Genomic DNA, 16,178 nt, shown 5'->3' on the forward strand with positions numbered 1-16,178 from the left:
TTGCTAACTGGGTCTACTCCTTCTGGCATGGGGTGGGTCCAGAATGGAAGAAAGAAATTCTGAATCAGAAACAGTAAAATTTCCTGCCTACTAGAATCCACCATCACCTGACCGGGAAAACAAGTCCTCGCCCCATTGGGTGGCAACCAGAATACCCCATAAGCTTAAAGTTAGTCTTGTTTATGGTAGGGGGAGAAATGGGATTAAGAGCAGCATTGGCAGTATCAGCCCAGAATTTTGTGTTTAGTTGATTCTGGTCAAGGAATTATACCATCATCTGTATAGTACACTGGAATCTAATCTTCCAGATGGGGAATAACTGGTTATATATAGAATGGTCCATTTCTCTGCCTCCCCAAAAAGGTGTATTAGAAATAATATTAGAAGTAAGTCATAGCGGGTGCCTGGGTGGCTCAGTCGTTGGGCGTCTGCCTTTGGCTCAGGTCAGGATCCCAGGGTCCTGGGATTGAACCCCACATCGGGCTCCTTGCTCAGCGGGAAGCCTGCTTCTCCCTCTCCCACTCCCCCTGCTTGTGTTCCCTCTCTTGCTGTCTCTCTCTGTCAAAATAAATAAAATCTTAAAAAAAAGTAAGTCATAGCATGGCAGTGGACAATTTTAGATGGAAACCAAGAATAATAGGAGAATTATTTGAATAATAGAATTATTTGAATAATAGGAGAATTATTTGAATAATAGGAGGACTATCTGAATGTAATACAGACTAGGGATACTGCACGTCAGGCCTGATGGCTTAACAGTAGCTGGAAGCATTGAACACCTCCAGCTTCCTGTCAAAGATTCAACAATATCAGCATTATGGATCACTGGGAAATATAACAAAAAGAGTTGGAAAGGTAGGGTAAGTCATTTTACACAAACAGTTCTCTTTTTGGTATGTTGGCAAAAAAGATCCTTTTGAAGTTAGTGGTGCTCAAATAAGATGTCACAACTTGGTAGCCAACCTCTTGGTAATACTTCTCAACGTTTGGTCACTATTATTCATGGATGTGACTCACATCCAACTCTTCTGAACTTGTTCATACTTTAAGAAAAATGTTAAACAATAAGTTGAGTTATGCCCCATTTTACTAATTTAAAAGACTGATTCATACTCAGGAAATTTTGGTTTATGATCTGGTCTGTCACCATTTATAAGCAATATTTTAACAAAACCAGTGAAACACACCCTTCACAGTCAGAGAAATCTCTGACACACCAATGGTGGCCTGTATCTCAAAAGTTCAAGCTATCTTCAAGGTCATATTACAAATAAAAATAACAAATGCCAAAATCTTTTTATTTCAGACATAGTAACTGATTAGGAGAGACCCTAGGGATATCACTAATAAAAGTAACACAGAAACTTTAAGAACTACTTAGAACTCTATCAAGGAATCACTAGTATTATTTTTTTTAAAGATTTTATTTATTTATTTGACAAAGAGAGAGATAGCGAGAGAGGGAACATAAGCAGGGGAGAATGGGAGAGGGAAAAACAGGCCTCCCACCAAGCAGGGAGCCCAATGCGGGGCTTGATCCCAGGACCCTGAGATCATGAGGTGAGCCGAAGGCAGTCGCTTAACCGACTGAGCCACCCAGGTGCCTGAAGGAATCACTAGTATTATTAAACTACACTGTGTCAGCCTCAACAACCAACTGCTGTTTTTTTGTTTGTTTGTTTTTTAAGATTTTATTTATTTGACAGAGAGAGACACAGCGAGAGAGGGAACACACGCAGGGGGAGTGGGAGAGGGAGAAGCAGGCTCCCCGCTGAGCCAGGAGCCCGACACGGGGCCCGATCCCAGATCATGACCCGAGCCAAAGGCAGACACCTAACGACAGAGCCCCCCAGGAGCCCCCCAACTATTGTTCAATTAAGTCTCAAATCCAAACTGAAAAAGTAAATCTACATGACTTGCCTCTACACTGTCAGGCCTGGGACCATTTTCTAATATTTACTGCTTTTTTAAAATTATCATATACAAAATGCATTTAGAGAAAAACTGCAAAGTACAAAAGAATATAAAGAAAAAAATAAAACTTTCCTACAATCCTATCCCTGAGAGCCACTATTAAAACTGTAGTCTGAGGGGGGGGGGGGGAAGATGGCGGAGGAGTAGGGGACCCCATTTCAACTGGTCCCTGGAATTCAGCTGGATATCTACCAGACCACTCTGAGCACCCACGAAACCAGCCTGAGATGTAAGAAGATCTGGATCTCTACAAACAGAATATCGCAGGCAGTTGGTTTCAAGGTACAAGTGGGGCGCCGTGATTCCGTGGGCAGATATCGGAGGATAAATGGCAGCGGGAGGTAGGCTGGCCGTGGGGATCCTACATCGCCGGTGATCGACAGCCTCGCGCGCTGGGGACTGGGCATAGACTCGCAGACCGGTAGCAGAGGGAAATGGACTTTAGGGCAGCCCCTGGAGCGGAAACCCGGAGCGGCAGGGTCCCGCCTGCGAACTGGGGGCGGCTGGCAGTGTTAGAAGCACAAAGGGCAGAGACTTGCTCCGACCTGGAAGCAGGACTGGGGGTGCTGGGAAGGGGCGCACAACCCAGGACGCTGCAGTTTATAGCAGCACGGACAGAAACGGAGACAGTGTGGCCTGGAGAGCTCACTGAAGAACAAACTGCGGTCTCTCTGCTCTGAGGCAGAGGGGTGGAAACAGGCTCTTCTGCTCTGACTCGCGGGAGAGATGCGGAAAGCCGCCAGGGAAAGCCGCCAGAGAACAAAAGCCCCCAAAACTGATTCCCGCTGAGCCCATCCCCTGCCACAGGGGGGCAGGGCAACTCCCGCCAAACGGGGTTGCCTGAGTAACAGCGCGGCAGACCCCTCCCGCAGAAGACAGGCTGGGAAAACAAGAGGCCAGTAACCCTCAGGTCCCAAGAAAACAGGTGCATCTTGCTTGGGTTCTGGTCAATAATTTGTGGACTCTATACATTCCCTCAAACACCCATCAAGAGAATGACTAGGAGGAGGAGCCCCCAAAATAGAAAAGACTCAGAGATTATGACTTATGCTGCAGATTTACAAATGGATGCAGATATAACCAAGATGTCGGAGATGGAATTCAGGCTAGCAATTGTGAAGACAATGGCTAGAATGGAGAAATCAATTAATGGTAACATAGAGTCTCTAAGGGCAGAAATGAAAGCTGAATAGGCAGAACTTAAAAATGATATCAGTGAGATCCAATCCAATCTAGATAATCTAACAGCTAGGGTAACGGAGACAGAAGAACGAATAAGTGACCTGGAAGACAATATAATAGATAAAAAGTAAAAAGAGGCGGCCAGGGAAAAACAACTCAGAATCCATGAAAAGAGAATCAGAGAAATAAGTGACACCATGAAGCGTTCCAATGTCAGAATAATTGGAATCCCGGAGGGAGTGGAGAGAGAGAGAGAGAGAGAGGACTGGAGGATGTATTTGAGCAAATCGTAGCTGAGAACTTCCCTAATCTGGGGAATGAAACAAACATTTGCATCCTAGAGGCAGAGAGGACCCCTCCCAAGATCAGGGAAAACAGGCTAACACCCCCGGCATGTAATAGTAAAACTTGCAAATCTTAGAACCAAGGAAACCATCTTAAGGGCAGTTAGGGGGAAGAGATTCCTTATGTACAGAGGGAGGAACATCAGAATAACGTCAGACCTATCCACAGAGACCTGGCAAGCCAGAAAGGCCTGGCAAAACATATTCAGGGTACTAAATGAGAAGAACATGCAGCCAAGAATACTTTATCCGGCAAGGCTTTCATTTAGAATGGATGGAGCGATGCAGAGCTTCCACGACCGGCAGAAACTGAAAGAATATGTGACCACTAAGCCGGCCCTGCAAGAAATATTAAGGGGGGCTCTATAAAAGGAGAAAGACCCCAAGAGTGATATACAACAGAAATTTACAGGGACAATCTATAAAAACAACGTCTTCACAGGCAACATGATGACAATTAATTCATATCTTTCAATAATCACTCTCAACGTGAATGGCCTAAACGCTCCCATAAAACGGCACAGGGTTGCAGATTGGATAAAAAGACAGGACCCATCCATATGCTGCCTACAAGAGACTCATTTTGAACTGAAAGATATATCCAGACTGAAAGTGAAGGGATGGAGATCCATCTTCCATGCCAGTGGACCTCAAAAGAAAGCTGGGATAGCAATTCTTATATCAGACAAATTAGATCTTAAACTAAAGTCTGTAATTAGAGACATAGAAGGACACTATATCATTCTTAAAGGGTCTATCCAACAAGAAGATCTAACAATTGTAAATATCTATGCCCCCAACATAGGAGCAACCATCTACATAAGCCAGCTGTTAACCAAAATAAAGAGTCATATTGATAACAATACGTTTATTTTAGGAGACCTCAATACTCCACTCTCAGCAATGGACAGATCATCTAAGCAGAAAATCAACAAGGAAACAAGAGCTTTGAATGATACCTTGGACCAGATGGACCTCATAGATATTTAAAGAACATTCCACCCTAAAACAACAGAATACTCATTCTTCTCAAGCGCACATGGAACTTTCTCCAGGATAGACCACATACTGGGTCACAAATCAGGTGTCAACCGATACCAAAAGACTGAGATTATTCCCCGCATATTCTCAGACCACAATGCTTTAAAACTGGAACTCAATCACAAGAAAAAATTTGGCAGAAATTCAAACACTTGGAAGCTAAAGACCACTCTGCTCAAGAATGTTTGGGTCAACCAGGAAATCAAAGAAGAACTTAAACAATTCATAGAAATCAATGAGAACGAAAACACATCGGTTCAAAACCTATGGGATACTGCAAAGGCGGTCCTAAGGGGGAAATACATAGCCATCCAAGCCTCACTCAAAAAAATAGAAAAATCCCGAATTCACCAACTAACTCTACACCTTAAAGAACTAGAGAAAAAGCAACAAACAATGCCTAAGCCACGCATTAGAAGAGAAATAATTAAAATTAAAGCAAAGATCAATGAATTAGAAACCAGAAACACAGTAGATCAGATCAACGAAACTAAAAGTTGGTTCTTTGAAAGAATTAACAAGATCAATAAACCACTGGCCAGACTTATCCAAAAGAAAAGAGAAAGGACCCAAATTAATAAAGTTATGAATGAAAGGGGAGAGATCACGACCAACACCAAGGAAATAGAAACAATTATTAGAAATTATCAACAACTATATGCCAATAAACTGAGCAATCTAGATGAAATGGAGGCCTTCCTGGAAACCTATAAGCTGCCAAGACTGAAAGAGGAAGAAATTAACAACCTGAATAGGCCAATAACCAGTAATGAGATTGAAGCAGTGATCAAAAACCTTCCAAAAAACAAGAGTCCAGGGCCTGATGTATTCCCTGGGGAATTCTACCAAACATTCAAAGAAGAAATAATATCTATTCTACTGAAGCTATCTCAAAAAATAGAAACAGAGGGCGCCTGGGTGGCTCAGTTGGTTAAGCGACTGTCTTCGGCTCAGGTCATGATCCTGGAGTCCCGGGATCGAGTCCCATATTGGGCTTCCTGCTCGGCAGGGAGTCTGCTTCTCCCTCTGACCCTCTTCCCTCTCGTGCTTTCTATCTCTCATTCTCTCTCTCTCTCAAATAAATAAAATCTTTAAAAACAAATAGAAACAGAAGAAAAACTTCCAAACTCATTCTATGAGACCAGCATTACCTTAATCCCCAAACCAGGCAAAGACCCCATCAAAAAGGAGAATTTTATAAGTCAATCAGAGAAAGACATGTATCATATGACCTCACTAATATGAGGAATTCTTAATCTTAGGAAACAAACTGAGGGTTGCTGGAGTGGTGGGGGTGGGAGGGATGGGGTGGCTGGTAATAGACATTGGGGAGGATATGTGCTATGGTGAGCACTGTGAACTGTGCAAGACTGTTGAATCACAGATCTGTACCTCTGAAACAAATAATGCAATATATGTTAAGGAAAAAAAAAAGAAGATAGCAGGAGGGGAAGAATGAAGGGGGGTAAATCGGAGGGGGAGATGAACCATTAGAGACGACGGACTCTGAAAAACAAACTGAGGGTTCTAGAGGGGAGGGGGGTGGGGGGATGGGTTAGCCTGGTGATGGGTATTAAAGAGGGCATGTTTTGCATGGAGCACTGGGTGTTATGCACAAACAATGAATCATGGAACACTAAATCAAAACCTAATGATGTAAGGTATGGTGATTAACACAACAATAAAAAATTTAAAGAAAAAAAACTCCTTTTTTTTTTCAGACCGATATCCCTGATGAAGATGGATTCCAAAATCCTCAACAAAATCCTAGCTAATAGGATCCAACAATACATTGAAAGGATCATCCACCACGACCAAGTGGGATTTATCCCCAGGATGCAAGGGTGGTTCAACATTCGCAAATCAATCAATGTGATAGAACACATTAATAAGAGGAGGGAGAAGAACCATATGGTCCTCTCAATTGATGCAGAAAAAGCATTTGACAAAATACAACATCGTTTCCTGATTAAAACTCTTCAGAGTATAGGGATAGAGGGAACATTCCTCAAGTTCATAAAATCCATCTATGAAAAACCCACAGCGACTATCATCCTCAATGGGGAAAAGCTGAGAGACTTTCCCTTAAGATCAGGAACACGTCAAGGATGCCCACTCTCGCCACTACTGTTCAACATAGTACTAGAAGTCCTAGCAACTACAATCAGACAACAAAAAGAAATAAAAGGTATTCAAATTGGAAAAGAAGTCAAACTCTCTTTTCGCAGATGACATGATACTTTATGTGGAAAACCCAAAAGACTCCACCCCCAAATTACTAGAACTCATACAGCAATTCAGTAATGTGACAGGATACAAAATCAATGCACAGAAATCAGTTGCTTTCTTATACACTAACAACGCAACTGTAGAAAGCGAAATTAGAGAAACGATGCCATTTACAATAGCACCAAATAAATCTCGGAATAAATCTAACTAAAGGGGTAAAGGATCTATACTCTAGAACTACAAAATACTCATGAAAGAAATTGAAGAAGACACAAAGAGATGGAAAAATATTCCACGCTCATGGATCGAAAGAATAAATACTGTTAAAATGTCTATGCTACCCAGAGCAATCTATATCTTCAATGCCATCCCGATCAAAATTCCAATGACATTTTTCAAAGTGCTAGAACAAACAATCCTAAAATTTGTATGGAATCAGAAAAGACCCCAAATCGCTAAGGAAATGTTGAAAAAGAAAAACAAAGCTGGGGGCATCACACTGCCCAATTTCAAGCTATATTACAAAGCTATGATCACCAAGACAGCATGGTACTGGCACAAAAACAGACATATAGACCAATGGAACTGAATAGAGAACCCAGATATGGACCCTCAACCCTATGGTCAAATAATCTTTGACAAAGCAGGAAAAAACATGCAATGGAAAAAAGACAGTCTCTTCAATAAATGGTGCTGGGAAAATTGGACAGCCACATGCAGAAGAATGAAACTCGACCATTCTCTAACACCATTCACAAAGATAAACTCAAAGTGGATGAAAGATCTCAATGTGAGACAGGAATCCATCAAAATCCTGGAGGAGAATATAGGCAGTAACCTCTTTGACATCGCCCACAGCAACTTCTTTCAAGATACATCTCCAAAGGCTAGTGAAACAAAAGCAAAAATGAACTTTTGGGACTTCCTCAAGATAAAAAGCTTCTGCACAGCAAAGGCAACAGTCAACAAAACAAAGAGGCAACCCACAGAATGGGAGAAGATATTTGCAAATGACACTACAGATAAAGGGCTGGTATCCAAGATTTATAAAGAACTTCTCAAACTCAACACCCAAAAAACAAATAATCAAATCAAAAAGTGGGCAGAAGATATGAAAGACACTTCCCTGAAAAAGACATACAAATGGCTAGCAGACACATGAAAAAATGTTCATCATCATTAGCCATCATCAGGGAAATTCAAATCAAAACCACATTGAGATACCACCTTACACCAGTTAGAATGGCAAAAATGGACAGGGAAAGAAACAACAAATGTTGGAGAGGTTGTGGAGAAAGGAGAACCCTCTTACACTGTTGGTGAGAATGCAAGTTGGTACAGCCACTTTGGAAAACTGTGGAGGTTCCTCAAAAATTTAAAAATAGAGCTCCCTATGACCCAGCAATTGCACTACTGGGTATTTACCCCAAAGACACAGATGTAGTGAAAAGAAGGGCCATATGCACCCCAATGTTCATAGCAGCAATGTCCGCAATAGCCAAACTGTGGAAAAAGCCGAGATGCCCTTCAACAGATGAATGGATAAAGAAGATGTGGTCCATATATACAATGGAATATTACTCAGCCATCAGAAAGGATGACTACCCAACTTCTACATCATCATGGATGGGACGGGAGGAGATGATGCTAAGTGAAATAAGTCAAGCAGAGAAAGTCAATTATCATATGGTTTCACTTATTTGTGGAACATAAGGAATAGCATGGAGGACATTAGGAGAAGGAAGGGAAAAATGGAGGGGAAATCAGAGGGAGAGATGAACCATGAAAGACTATGGACTCTGAGAAACAAACAGGGTTTTAGAGGGGAGGGGGGAGGGGGTATTGGTTAGCCTGGTGATGGGTATTAAGGAGGTCACGTACTGCATGGAGCACTGGGTGTTATACGAAAACAATGGATCATGGATCACCACATCAAAAACTAATGATGTATTGTATGGTGACTAACATAATAAAATTTAAAAACAAAAAAACTGTATTCCCAGGGCATCTGGGTGGCTCAGTTGGTTAAGCGTCTGCCTTTGGCTCAGGTCATGATCCCAAGGTCCTGGGAGCATACGGCTCCCTGTTCAGCAAGGAGCCTGCTTCTCCCTCCCTCTCTGCCTGCTGCTCGCCCTGCTTGTTCTGTCAAATAAATAAATAAAATCTTTAAAAAAACAAATCTGTATTTCCTTGGAGTTTTTTTTCCCTATGCTTAGGTGAATATAATTTATTTTTTAGATAATTGAGATCATACTATTTAATCACCTTAGGATCCTTTTTAAAACTTATTCACATAAATATCTCCTGTACCTTAAACTATTTAAAAGCATAGTACTCCATCACATGGAAATGCCACAATTACCCATTTTTCAATATTTTTGCAATTTATCTCCACTATAATTAAAGTCTATATATAAATGTTCCCTTGCATCTCAACTTATTTTCCTTGAATATCTCCTAGAAGTGAAATTATTGACTTAGAAACGTTGTGCTAATTTTGACACCCTGGCAGAATATGTGAGCAGTCATCCCATCAAATCCTTCCCAGATACTAGATTACTTTTGATTCACTTCTCAGTTGCAACCAGTGATACACCATCATTGATGATACAGCAGGGCGGCTATAATAACCAGACATGTATAAAAATTGAAAATAGCACGGGGTGCCTGGGTGGCTCAGTTGGTTGGGCATCCAACTCTTGATCTCAGCTCAGGTCTTAATCTCAGGGTCATGGGTTCAGGCCCTGTGTTGGGCTCCATGCTGGGTGTGGAGTCTTTTTAAAAAAAATTGAAAATAGCAGAAAGTTGTAGAAATTAGTAGTCCTAAGATTGCTTGGTGTGACAACATGGTGTGCTGTTTCATTCTTTGATAAGACATAGGTAGAAATATCCTTACTGAAGAATGAAGTTTGAATACCTTAGAAAATTTAAATACCTTCGGAAAAGGAATAAACCAGTTTCTCTCTCTACACCAACTTCCTGTATGTTTAACCCTGCGACTAAGGTAAATATTCACGTTATACCATTTGCTGCAAGTGAGATGTGTATCTAATATGCAGACCAAATTGCACAGCCTCAGAATATCTCAATAAATTGAGCAAATATTAAAGAAATATGAAAAAGCTGGCATGCAGATAAGACCTGCAAAAGTAAATATGAGGTTCAAACATGCAAGAAACATGGATCTGTTGGTATCTGCCACCAATCCTCAGTTGAGGACACAGCTGAAGAACACATCTTAAAAATGAGTGTATTTGGGCACCTGGGTGGCTCAGTCCGTTAAGCATCTGCCTTCCACTCAAGTCAAAATCCCAGGGTCATGGGATCAAGCCCCACCACGCATCAGGCTCCCTGCTCAGTGGGGAGCCTGCTTCTCCCTCTCCCTCTGCCAGTCCCCCTGTTTGTGCATGCTCACTGGTTCTGTCAAATAAATAAATAAATAATCTTAAAAAAAAAAAGTACATTCACTCTCTTTTATGTGACTCTATAAAATCAAATCTGCTAAAAAGTCCTGGAACAAAAGTAATGGGCTGTTGTGCTGGTAATCAGAATGATTTCAAAGATATAAAGGCAATCAATGGGGGAAAAAAATAACAGCCTTCTTAACAAATGATGCTAGTACAACTGGATATCCACATGCAAAAAGATGATCTTAGACCCTTAACTCGCACCACATACAAATGCAATGAATGAAACTTAGATCCTAAATTAGGACACAAAGGGCAAATACGTTTCTGGGAAAATTAGAGAATTTTGTATACAGAGTAGATATCAGAAACCACTACGAAATTTTGTTAAAATTTTTAGGTGTGATAGTTTTGTAATCCTATGTGAGTTACATTCAAAGGTAAAAAAAACAACTTTCAAGAACCTTGAACTTTAATTAGTAGGCTTGTTATTAGTAATAGCATTGGTACATTAATCCTTAAATTTGCTTATGCACATTACAGGATAGAGCAAATGAATACATATTTTGGTATTCTTAGGAACAAGTGTTCTCATTGAGAGAAAAAGGAACATATAAATATGGTGATGGAAGGTGAGGAAAAACCCTGTGGTGAGTGTTAATTGGTAATAACAATATGAACATAGAGTTAGGTATGTATGTTTGTTTTCCTAGCTCTGTCCATTCAAAGAGCCAAAAAGCAATAGTACTCCAGTAGCAATAAGCATGACCAGTTCCAAGATCTTGATTTCTAAATACCATTCCCCATTAAAATGAACCAGGGCTCACTGGAGAAGTGACTTATTCTAAGACTGAGGCAGTAAAAGGACAAGATGAGCCTGGAACATTCAGCACCAGGAATGGAAGGAAGTATTAAAGAATGATGGGGCCATGTCAAAAGGACACAGGATCTGGTTTAAAGGGATTCCCATAGGCCAAATTTGGGACAATTTGAGCAAAGACAGTCACAGAACTATATTATAAAATACTGAGTTAAAAAAATAATTCATGAGGGGCGCCTGGGTGGCTCAGTCAGTTAAGCAACAGACTCTTGATTTCAGCTCAGGTCATCACCTCAGGGTTGTGAGATCAAGCCCCACATCAGGCTCTGTGCTAGGTGTGGAGCCTGCTTAAGATTCTTGCTCTTCCTCTCCCTCTGCCCCTCCCCACGCCCATGCACTCTCCCTCTTGCTCCCTCTCTCACAAAAACAAAAACAAAAGAGTATATCCAAATAATTGGGGTCAGAGACAGCTTCAAATCAAAGCTAGAAGTAAGGGCTTCTTTAGAGGAGTAGTCATTTGTGAAAACATTTTGAAGGCATCTCACAAGTAACTGCAGATGACTGACCCTAAAAGAAAAGGTAGTGGAGGGAACACACCTGTGAAGGTAACTCAGGACTAGGAAGTTGTAGGGTCATGTGATATGACAGCTAAAAGAAACCTAGAGAACGAAATCTGCAAGGGCGGGCAGCCTGTGGGGAACATGGCGGCAGCAGACCTCGCCCAGATTGCTGATGTGGATGTTGATTCCAAAGGCATCTTCAACTGACATCTATGACAAAGTATCAAGCAAGATGCAGAAGCAGGGCTATAGTTGTGAGTGCCTGGGAAGCAGGCCCATCTCCCATCACAACCAGGACAAGAAGATCCACGTATATGGCTATTCCATTGGTTATGGTTGTCCCAACACTCCATCTCCACCAAGATCAAAGCCATGTACCCTGACTATGAGGTCACCTGGGCCGATGACGGCTACAGAGGCCTGCCCAAGGAGCCAGCTGTATCCCGTGGCCAGGCGTTGGAGATCAACACCAGCCTGGCCCAAGTGCCCCCGGTTTACCTCACCCACAAGAATTAAAAATGTTATCACCCCTGCTGTTCGCCCCCACCCTGGCCAAAAAAATTTTTAAAAAAGAAAAGAAACCTAAAGGCCATTTAGACCAACTCTCCCCTTTTATACATCAAGACACTGAAGAAGAGGGGCGCCTGGGTGGCTCAGTCATTAAGCGTCTGCCTTTGGCTCAGGTCATGATCCCAGGGTCCTGGGATCGAGCCCCACGTCGGGCTCCCTTCTCGGCGGGAAGCCTGCTTCTCCCTCTCCCACTCCCTCTGCTTGTGTTCCCTCTCTCGCTGTGTCTCTGTCAAATAAATAAATAAAATCTTTAAAAAATAAAAAAGAAACGGAAGAAGACTTCCAAAGTCACTCGAAGATATAGCAGCAAACTCAGATCTAGAACAAGGATTCAATTATTCCATTACTCTTTTTAAGAAGTTTTAGCTATTAAAAGTAGTACATTGTTTGGAGTGCCTGGCTGTCTCAATCAGCAGAGCATGTGACCTCTGATCTCACGATCATGAGCTGGAGTCTTACACTGGGTGTAGAGACCACTTAAAAAAAAAAAATAGTAGTACATCATTAAGTATTAGGAAATGTAAGATGCAAAACGGGATTAAAAAGTCATAATGCAAGGCGCCTGGGTGGCTCAGTTGTTAAGGGTCTGCCTTTGGCTCAGGTCATGATCTCAGGGTCCTGGGATCGAGCCCCGCATTGGGCTCCCTGCTCAGCGGGAAGCCTGCTTCTCCCTCTCCCACTCCCCCTGCTTGTGTTCCTGCTCTTGCTATCTCTCTCTGTGAAATAAATAAATAAAATCTAAAAAAAAAAGTACACTTATGATAAGCAATGAGTAATGTATAGAACTGTTGAATCACTATACTTTATACCTGAAACTAATATAACACTCTATGTTAATTATATTGAACTTAAAACAAGAAGAAAAAAGAGGTAGTACCATATAAATGTTATAAGTTTTTGAGTCCTTCAAAATAACCTGCTGGAATTTCATTTGGAACTACTTACTGATTTCTTTTAGATTAAAATTGGAAGAACAAAAAAAAAAAGTCAGTCCCACATACCAGAGACAAATTTGATTAAAATTTTGGTATGTCTATTTCCAGATATTTCCCCTAATTATATAAATACATTTATATACATGTATTAATCTGCTTAGGCTGCCACAATAAAATGCCATAGACTGGGTGCTTAAGCAGCAGAAATCTATTTTCTCACAGTTTCTGGAGGCTGAGAAGTCAAAGATCAAGGTTCTGGCAAGGTTCAATTTCTAGTGACAGCTCTCCTACCTTGCAAGTGGCAACCTTCCTGCTGTGTCCTCACGTGGTAGAGAGCGCTCTGGTGTCTCTTCCTCTTTTTAAAAGGGCACCAGTCCTAGTAGATTAGGGCCCCCCCATGACCTCATTTAACTTTTAATACCTCCTCACAGGTTCTCTCTCCAAATACAATCACATTAGGGGTTAGGGCTTCAACATGAATTTTAGGGGAACACAATTCAGCCCACAGCATTCCACCTTTGGCCCCCTAAAAATTCATGTCTTTATCACATGCAAAATACATTTTTTCCATCCCATCAGCTCCACAAGTCTTAAATCTAGATCAACCATAAAGTCTAAAGTCTCACTTAAATAGCAACTAATTAGGTATGAGTGAGACTCCAGGTGTGATTCATCCTGAGGCAAAATTCCTCTCCAGCTGTGAACCTGTGAAACCAAACAAGTTACAGGCTCCCAAACTACAGTGGTGGGAGGGACAGGCATAAAAGAGAGATTCCCGGGGCGCCTGGGTGGCTCAGTTGGTTAGGCGACTGCTTTCGGCTCAGGTCATGATCCTGGAGTCCCGGAATCGAGTCCCGCATCGGGCTTCCTGCTCAGCGGGGAGTCTGCTTCTCCCTCTGACCCTCTTCCCTCTAGTGCTTTCTATCTCTCATTCTCTCTCTCTCAAATAAATAAATAAAACCTTAAAAAAAAAAAAAAAAGAGAGAGATTCCCATTCTACAAGAAAGAAAAAGAAAAGAAGGAAGGGCTGACAGGTCCCAAGCAAGTCCAAACCTAGCAAGGCAAGTTACATGAGATCTTAAGGCTGTAGAATAATTCTCTTTGGTTGATGTCCCAACTTCCAGACCCACTGGGGTAAGCACCATCACCCCCACAGCTCTCCAGTATAGCTCTACCCCCATGGCTCTTTTCAGTGGCCTCCCTCTGAAACAGAAGGAAACAGCATCCCACTGGGCCTGTGCTGGGAGTGGCAGCCCTGATATTCTCTGAATCACCTTCCAGGTCATTCCTCCCTTTCTTCAAGAAAAGCACATGTTCACAGCCAAATAATGCTATGGTCTGATCCTGCAGAATCCAAGTCCAAGAGCCTTCATTCCTTTCTTCTTTGTCCCTGTTAGTTGAAACTGGCATATATACACACATATACAGAAAGTTTTATATACTTTTTAAAAGATTTTATTTTTAAATAATCTCTACACCAAATATGGGGCTCGAATTTACAACCCCAAGATCAACAGTCCTCTGACATTCCTCTAAGCCAGCCAGCTGCCCCAGTTTTATATACTTTTTTTTTAAAGATTTTATTTATTTGAGAGAGAGAGAGAGAGAGAGAGAGAGAGAGAGAGAGAGAGAGAGAGAAACAGCATGAGAAGGGAGAAGGTCAGAGGGAGAAGCAGGCTCCCCGCTGAGCCGGGAGCCCGATGTGGGACTCGATCCCGGGACTCCGGGATCATGACCTGAGCCGAAGGCAGTCGCTTAACCAACTGAGCCACCCAGGCGCCCTATATACTTTTTAATGTAAAGTTTCTTTTTTTTTTCTAAGATTTTATTTTGAGAGAGAGAGAGAGTGTGTAAGTGGGGAGGGGTTGAGGGAGAGGGAAAGAATCCCAAGCAGGCTCGATCTCACTACCCTGAGCTGAAATCAAGAGTGGGTTGCTTAACCAACTGACCCACCCAGGGGCCCCTTTAAAATTTCATAAACAGTCCCTTTTATTATTCAGAGCATAATTTTATTTATTTTTTAAAAAATATTTTATTTATTTATTTGAGAGAGAATGAGAGAGAGCACGAGAGGGAAGAGGGTCAGAGGGAGAAGCAGACTCCCTGCTGAGCAGGGAGCCCGATGTGGGACTCGATCCCAGGACTCCAGGATCATGACCTGAGCCGAAGGCAGTCGCTTAACCAACTGAGCCACCCAGGTGCCCCTCAGAGCATAATTTTAAATTAATGCATAATACTCAGTCTTGTGATTATCATTTACTATTAACTATATCATTTTTAAACTTTGTTATTTAATTATTCTGTAATCAACATCTTTATAAACAAATGTTTATCTGCTTTTTGATTAAAGTCCCAAAAATTGAACTGTTAAATGATTTTTTTTTCTTTTTAAAGATTTTTTATTTATTTGACAAAGAGAAACACAGCGAGAGGGAACACAAGCAGGCGGAGTGGGAGAGGGAGAAGCAGGCTTCCTGCCAAGCAGGGAGCCTGATGCAGGGCTCGATCCCAGGACCCTGGGATCATGACCTGAGCCGAAAGCAGACGCTTAATGACTGAGCCACCCAGGCACCCGTCGAATGATTTTCTAATTGGAAAAAAAATATACCACTGTCATAAATGACCAAAAAGGCAAGGATTTTTTTTATAAGTATTAAAGTATATTAAAAAGTCAGGACAACCAAATAAAATGTGTGATTCCTGACTGGATCACATAGTGGAGGAAAAAAGAGCTATAAAAATATTTGGGGGACAACTGGGGAATTCTTAATATGCACTTTTTATTAGATAATATTACTGTGTCAGTGTTAAACTTCTCAATTCTGATCATGGTAGTTTGGTTATGTAGACTGTCCTAGCTGTAAGGAGATACATGCTGATGTGTCATTAAGTCTGAAGATTATATCAAAATGATTCAGAAAATTTGTGTATGTATATACAGAGAAAGAGATAAAGACATGAGAGAGAGGTGGGGACAAGTGAGAGCAAATGTGGCAAAATGTTTCCCACTGAATCTAGTAAAGGGTAAATAGGTGCTTATTATACTGTGCTTTCAACTTTCGTTTTAAATTTTTCAAAATAACATATGAGGGAAGAATCAAAAGATAGGAACAGAC

General features: G+C 41.5%; 1 protein-coding gene and 1 pseudogene across 13 annotated transcripts in view; one reads left to right on the forward strand and one right to left on the reverse strand.

The window, feature by feature from the left end:
- The window catches only part of UNC13B (unc-13 homolog B), a 215,773-nt gene that overhangs the window by 121,382 nt on the left and 78,213 nt on the right, over nt 1-16,178 (reverse strand). The window lies entirely within an intron of this gene.
- LOC113934796 lies at nt 11,699-12,073 on the forward strand (annotated as a pseudogene).

This window comes from Zalophus californianus, chromosome 13 (assembly GCF_009762305.2).
Source record: "Zalophus californianus isolate mZalCal1 chromosome 13, mZalCal1.pri.v2, whole genome shotgun sequence".
NCBI classification, from domain to species: domain Eukaryota; kingdom Metazoa; phylum Chordata; class Mammalia; order Carnivora; family Otariidae; genus Zalophus; species Zalophus californianus.